We start from the raw sequence: 7,857 nt of genomic DNA on the forward strand, positions 1-7,857 counted from the left end.
GAAATGGTGCTGATCTGGAAGAGTCAGATGTTGTTGAATGTGTTTTTATTATTTATTTATTAATAACGTCCACCGTCAGGCCTTTACATGTTGAATGCAGATAAATACCACTCAAGAAGGGCACATCCAATCAAGTCTAAATCAACAAATCGCCTTAACACAATCGTAATGTTCCGCAGATACATGTCGCAAGAACAAGAGAAGTACGCACGGGTATTCGAAACAATATGTTGGCTTCTAGGCCGCTTATAATTTTAACAGCAGTCAGATTGAGTTTTTTTTATAAATATGCTAGAGGCAAGCGATTCCAACTAGCTATTGTTCTTGGGAGTAATGAGCATCTGAAGAAATTACTTCAGGCCCTCATGGGTGTTATCTGATCTTTGTGAGTTCTTACATTAGGAGTGCTGTTTTAAGTTGCTGCAGTGTTGAAGCTGAACCTATTAGAGCACAGCAGATAAAAAAATTCGCCTTGTGATCTTCCTTGGTTTTGTAAGTGGAGGAAAGTTTACTTCACTCAACATGTCAATCAGAGAATCCATAAATTTGTACCTTGCCAGAACGAACCTTGCTGGCGCTCAGTGAACTTTTAAGGCGAAAGCCTTTAATGCCTCATCGTTGTCGACAGAAGGTTATCAGCAGAGGTGTCACGCTTTTCTAGTCAGACCAGAAAAAAATCATTGTGCACGATGGGATTCGAACCATCCTTCCGTTCCGCAGCCGAACGTGCTAATGGCTATGCTACTTCCTGCCTACGCATATGTAGTTCTCCGTGTCTAGAACGCTGGAGAGTGTTTGCAGAAAGGCGTCGAATCAGACGGATGCCTCCCAAACGCCCTCCAGTGCCTCCACCATTTAAGATTCACAAACAATTGTGTACTTGATTAACATCTTAACCACGCATCAGTGACACAAGCAGCAACACCGCGCAAAAAGCTTTCGCCTCATCGCACTGAGATCAACAAAGTGTACCCCTGAATTTTTTTTTTCAGTTATGGTTGGTAGGATACGAATACCAAATGATGCTACATATTCCAGTGTCGGACGTACTAGGCAGATAGTTTTGCTTTTAGGGAAGCGAACTTCAGTTTTATTCTAATGAAGAACAACTTCGTGTTGACTTCGAGCACAAGTTATTGTTGTGCGGATGCCACTGGACGCATGTTTAAGTGAGCCCCTCTATTTAATATTCAAAAGGAAGTGTATTTCTGGTTTTGTTTCTAAATATAATTTATGAATTTCTTTATAGTTATTCTAACCTTGGATGTTAAGGAACATTGATTAATAAATTTCCATGCCCTGTTTAATGTTAAGGTCGTCTTGTTTTAAATTAACTCTGTTAATTAATCCTCCACAAATATCTGATCTGTAACACGGGGTGGAAGATAGACTGCAGTGTCATTAATGTAACATAAAAAACATAAATTAACATGGAATTCTGATCTCCCACCACCTTCTTAAGCTCTTATCCAACACCTAATATCCCTGTTTAGGCCAACGCCAAACATCCTATTTACAAACTCTTTATGTGGGAAAAGGTCTAATTGTCTTGATCCCTGTTTTTTATTTCTTTAAAACAGTCGTGCAGCATTTGTACATGTACAGTAACTGTAGGTAACTTTCGTGCGAAATCATAATGATAGACACATCTTCGTTTCGTTGTGTTTTCTCTCATCTGTTTTTTATTTATTTTGCCATCGATATGTGCATAAATATTCTCTGCAGTCTAGGACAAGAGAACCGAACCATGTTTGTGCAAGTAATACTTATCACGCTTATTTCTGCATCTTGAATCCACGCAGAGAGGGCTTTCGGCATTGGGGCCTGCGACTGCGTTGTGTCGGTCGGATTGATGCCTTGCCCGAAGATTTGCCGCAAAGGACAGCGCAGGTGGAGCTTGCAACTTCTGGAATATCAAAGTGAGGAAGCTAAAATTTATTCGTTTACTCTGATTTTCACTCGAACCCAATGGGGCTATTGCAGGAGTGAGTGTGAGCATAATGAAGTGTGCTTTCAATGCTGCGATGTAAAACGAAGTATTAATAATGCAAAAAAAATAGAAAGAAAAAGGATGCAAAAAGGTACTCAGAGTATTTCACAGCCTCTACGTGTCAGGTTAGAGTGAGAGAACGAGTAAGACCAGGCAAGTAATTCTAAATTCGGTTACTAGCTGAAAGGCGGCACTTGAAAGTGATGGTAAGAGCAAGGCAATGATTAGGCAATGATCACCTCTAATTGCAGACTGCAGTAGAAAGAAACAATTTAGGACATGTCCTTACTTCACCGTTTTCGACACCGGAAGTGAGGGCTCCACCATATTAGTCGGTCACCAATGCAACCAATAGCGTCTCCGTTGCTGTAGCAACGCCGGAGCATGCGCCTCGCGGTTCGAGGCAGTAGCTCCTGCGGAAAAGCTCTCGGATGATCTCGTTGCCGTCGCCGCTGCCATGACTATGAGCCAAACAACCCCAGTGTTCCTTCCAAAAAAAAAAAAAGATAGAGCGCTTGATGTCGCATGATGTCTTGCCGTCGTAAAACGGCTGCAATGAAATTCTTTTTCAACCTTTATCATAACAGATTAGATATAGTTAAGGAGGACTGCTTAGAAACACCACACCGCCACTCCATCCGAGGTAAGCGCGCAAAATGCATTAGTCCATACTGGGCGCATTGTAACACGGTCAATTTTTCATTTTTTCCGAAAGCAATAGAAACGTGGAATGCCTTACCGAGTGATATTATTCACACTGATAATGCTGTTGTGTTTCGGCAAAAAGTGGAACCTTTTTCCGCCCAAGAAAATGAGTCTACTTGATGGTGGATGTTACCGCTTGTTCCACTGTGTTTCTATGTTTATTTTTTTTTGTGTTTTCGCTTCTTATTGACCCAGCTGAGGCAGCTGGAGCCTATGTTTGTTTTCACCCATGTTTGCTGATGGTTTGGCAAACATTTGGTAGTTGTTTACTAAAGATAGGAAGGAATTAATAATTAAATGCATAATTTTTTTTTCATTCGCTATGTCTGCGAGCCAAGAATGGTTGTAAATTTAGAGAAGAAAACATAGCGGGAGGCACAAAATGGTCACCGTACTTGTGCCATGTAAAAGATATCCGTTTATTTAGGATTGCTCCCTTTGATTAACGAGGAGTTGCTGGTACCGGAAATCGCTAAAGGCTGCAGGGAGTAGTGATGGTTTAGCAGCAGAATCTAAATCTGAGCTGTTGCCAGGAAATTACTGTTCTGACGCACATGGGTAGAGTGAAATACCACTTCAACGAACTAGAGCGAACGTCAAGGGCATGTCGCTTAAAGGTGCACTAAAGAGGAATCTGAACTCGTCTTATTGCCGGGGGAACTCAATATGCACGTTCCGAGCATTCTTAGAAACTTCGATTTATTGCCCTGTGTGGCTGATTTTCCTAATTAAATCGAATTAACGTCCGGATCCCGCCTTTTTTTTAATTCTCCCTCGTACGGTGGGCGGAGTCGACCAACGCGTGGAGTGCCTTTCAGCCAGTCCCGCGGCGGCTTGCCGCTCTCTCCGTAGAAACAAATAGTCCGCGCGTATTTTTATTTCTGCGGGCTTATTTTGCGGTTATATTATCTGCGAATGAAACTATTTATTCACGAAAACCTAAAAAACAAAATAAAGTGAAAGCAAAGCCTCCACGGAGGTGGCTGCAAGGCACTCCATGCGTTGGTCGACTCCGCCCACCGTACGAGGGAGAATTAAAAAAAAAAGGCGGAAGCCGGACGTTAATTTGATTTAATTAGGAAAATCAGCCACACAGGGCAATAAATCGATGTTTCTAAGAATGCTCAGAACGTGTAGACCGAGTTCCCGCGGCAAAAAGACGAGTTCAGATTCCTCTTCAGTGCACCTTTAAGGGACAGTACAAAAAGTTTCAACATGTACGCAGACGTTAATTTCTACGAATAGATAAAAATGTCAACTATTGAAACCATTCCTGAAGCCGTTTCCTTAAGAGTACTGAGAAATAAATGCATGTATTGTGCACTTGGCGCTTTTGGGAAGGTGAAGTAATTTTCTACTGCAAACTTTGCAAACTTCGGAAACTTCGTAAATCCGGAGAATTCACTTGGTATGTTGCATACTGTTTTTTTGTTTAAAACGCTTGATGGGAGAAAAACCGTTACACTCCTACAGGCCTATTAGGGCCTGCTTGGCACAATTTTGCACCAATTTCCCTCCAAATTGTTCTCCGCGATGTTACGCTTTGTGGTTAGGCGCTGTCAAGACAGACCTTGTATGCTGGTCGCGTTCCTTGACAGCGATGGTCGGAATAATGTGCCATTATTCGTGACTTAGCCATTTCTTCATGATTGGACAAGCGCAGAACAAAAAACTATTTATAACGTCTTTGCTGAGCGAAATGTGCCGTCATAATTTGCACAGACTCAGCACTAGGTTGTATATGCTTTCACATAACAGGAGGCAGAAACGCTTGCGCTCGAGTTATATGATCAAGTTCGATTTTGCGTGGCTTAGGCTCGGATTCAGCAGGCATGCAATATTTGAAAGACCGTTTGGGATGGAAGGTGCGCGGAGACCGCTTACCGAACATCCTTCAGTTGGCTGAGCGACTGGTCCGGTGAAGCGGTGGTCTCAGGTTCGAGCCCCGGACCAGGACGAATTCTTTTAAACTATCAAGTTTCTGTGGAATCTGTATAGCTCTCCTTTGTAGCCCTGCGGCTGGGTGTATGCCAATGAGTAATTGCTCCCTTGTTAGGAATTTAGTCCAGTTTAAGGAATCCCGCTAAACATTGCACTAATACCACTTCGAGATATTGATCAATTTGCTCTGGCCGTACAATGTGCTAGCTGTTCCGGTTAGCGCAGCTTTTAGAGCAACTGCTCCGGTGACGCGGTAGTGCCGGTTTCGAATCCAAGACCAGGAGGAATTCTTCCTTAACTACGAAGTTTCTGTAAAACCTCTGTAGCTTTCTTTTGTAGCCGTGTGGCAGCGCTTTGCTGGATGCCAGTCAGTAATTGCTTGAAGTAGAAATGTTATAGCGCAAACAAAGACACGGACAAGAGAGACGAAACACACACAGACGCGCTAACTGTCAACTGGATTTATTCGTCGAAAGCTACACCTTTATAGGCCGAAGGATCGCGACAGAAAAGATGACAAAGAACAAAAACAAGGGTTGTGTCAGAGCCATCAAATCGCGAGCGCATGCGCGGGTAGGCAAGGGCATCCCACTTCCGTTTATCTTCCCATCGAATCAACAGGTAGCTGCATTAAAAAAGTCAATCTCAGCCTGGAACAGCGAAAAGAAGGTTCGCTGATGCACTCGCTGCCGAGTTTCTGTATGTGGTAGGCGTTAGGCTTATCCGTGCTGTCCTGTCTTTACTTTTACCAAGAACCTTTGTCTCCTCAAACCGGGCCACGCATGCTCCAAAATCACTTACATGTTCAACAAGACGTTTGTATTTATCGTTTTTCTTTTCAAATTTAGGGCGTGTTCCCCTAGACGGTCGTTGACACAACGTCCAGTTTGGCCTACATAAAACTTTCCACAAGACAAGGGAATGGAATAAACCTTGCCTACCCGCGCATGCGCGATTGAATGGCTCTGACACAACCCTTGTTTTTGTTTTTTGTCATCTTTTCCGTCACGATCCTTCGGCCTATAAAGTGTGGCTTTCGACGAATAAATCCGGTTGACAGTGCTTGTGTGTGTGTTTCGTCTCTCTTGTCCGTGTCGTTGCGCTATAACATTTCTACTTCAAGATGAACTACCAACTCGCAAAACAGGAAGTTTTAATGCAGTATTTGCTTCCTCGTTATAAAATAAAATAATTTGAGGGAAATCTCCTGTATAAATGACAGCAGCGCGAAAAGCAAGACAGCGGACGAAAACGTAGAGAAACGACGAGCGCTGAACTCACAGCAACGTTTTTTGTGAAGGTTCTACAAATTTTTACGCTGTCCGAGCCAAGGTTATAACTTATTACCTAGGCATGCGCAAATAGGCGTGCTCTTTGTCTGAGCGTAGAGGAAGGCGCGCTGACGCCCCCTTCTCCACGTCTGGAAATCCGCTTGAATTCCGCGATTTCCCGTTTGATACGTTATTTCCTTTCCTCAATTACAGTAGAGCTCTCTAGATCCTATGATCCTTGTCTTTGTCCGTTCCCTGTTCTTCGCGCTGGTGTAATTTTTCAAATCTACGTACCAACACGCCCAATGGGTAGCATCCATCAATTTGTAATTTCCCTTCATTGATGGGTATGATGGGTATGAATTGTAATTTCCCATCAATGAAGGGAAATTAAAAATTGATGGATGCTACCCGTTGGGCATGTTGGTACGTATATTTGAAAAATTACACCAGCGCGAAAAACAGGCAACGGACAAAAAAGGGCTGAGGCTTAACTTGGTTAAGCCTGGAGAATGCGAAGCATCATCGTGTCGCGTAATTTGGAGGCGCACAACCACAGCGACGGCGCGAGGTGGGCCCCCGTTACTGCACTGTCGTGACGTCATCAAGTCACGTGGTGTGACGTCATGTATCACGTGATTTGGAGGCGCACAACCACAGCGACGGCGCGAGGTGGGCCCCCGTTTCTCCACTGCCGTGACGTCATCGTGTCACGTGGTGTAGCATCATCGTGTCACGTGATTTGGAGGCGCACAACCACAGCGACGGCGCGAGGTGGGCCCCCGTTTCTCCACTGTCGTGACGTCATCGTGTCACGTGGTGTGACGTCATGTATCACGTGATTTGGAGGCGCATAACCACGGTGAAGGGCTGAAGTGGTAGCTAAAGTAGTATGCTTCGCATAAATCAAGGATCATAGGATCATAAGGTGGAAGGAAGGCAAAATGTTTATTTCAAGTATGTTTACATACATGAGGGGGAGGGCAAAAGGCATAAAAGCCTGACGAGGCCCATCGCCCTTGGTGCACCTGGCGCCGTAACACATCGCAACATGTGCAACAGTAATAAAACATGTGAAATGAACACACACGAATTTCAAAGGCAAGTTACCATAGGCACATCAAGATATGATAACAGAAGTTTCAAAGACACTTTCAACATTCATTAGACACGTTTTCATCAGTGTAAACTTATGAGGGTTAAAAGCATGTGAAACAGTTAGCAGACATGCTAAAAGCATGTCTGCTAACTGTTTCCTGAATAAGCACTCGTTTCTGCATTTATGGATAAGATCTTTTATTTCTTTGCTAGAATTAAGAAGAGCTGTTATTTGGTACAACGTAGCTTGAGAGCCATAATTTAGTCTTATTCTGGGTGCCCTCACAGAATAATTTCTTAGTTGGTAGTTCTGGTCTTCGACAGTGTGCATGATGTGTCGAAGTGTCCCCCTGCAAAACAAGTGGTGAGCATGACTGGCAAGCCGCACTGGGATTAGTTTATAAATATTTAATATCTTTAAGCTACCCCAATGTGGAACTGTGATCTCTAGGTATGGCTATGGATATGGATATGGCCCCTGCGCAAGGATGACACGCAAAATCGTGAAGCGTTCCACATTTTTGCAATTCTCCACCGGGTTTTATTTTAGAAAGAGGACACTCTATGTGTCGATGGATCTATACGAACAGGCCTGGGGTGCGGCCCGATTTCGGTGAATAGAACCGACAACGCACTTCCTCACCAGAGCAGGATTTGGCCACCCTGGTGTAGTACTTTGCCGCAACCTTCTATGAGCAACCCAATTAACCCTCGGCCCTCAGTCCCCATTGGCTGCGGAGCAGCTGGCCGGGGTGGCGGTCAGTCCTGTAACGCAGCGGACGGTGCTAAGAGTCATTGGCTCCGGACAGGCGGCCATTGGAAACTGAACATAACAACGTTTAAAGGGGTCGT

At 44.1% G+C, this 7,857-nt stretch overlaps 1 pseudogene; it reads left to right on the forward strand.

Moving 5' to 3' along the window:
• Positions 1 to 7,475: 7,475 nt before the first annotated feature.
• LOC149366241 (U6 spliceosomal RNA) lies at positions 7,476 to 7,528 on the forward strand (annotated as a pseudogene).
• The last annotated feature ends 329 nt before the right edge of the window (positions 7,529 to 7,857 follow it).

This window comes from Amblyomma mixtum, chromosome 1 (assembly GCF_055824585.1).
Source record: "Amblyomma mixtum isolate Tamu chromosome 1, ASM5582458v1, whole genome shotgun sequence".
Lineage (NCBI taxonomy): Eukaryota > Metazoa > Arthropoda > Arachnida > Ixodida > Ixodidae > Amblyomma > Amblyomma mixtum.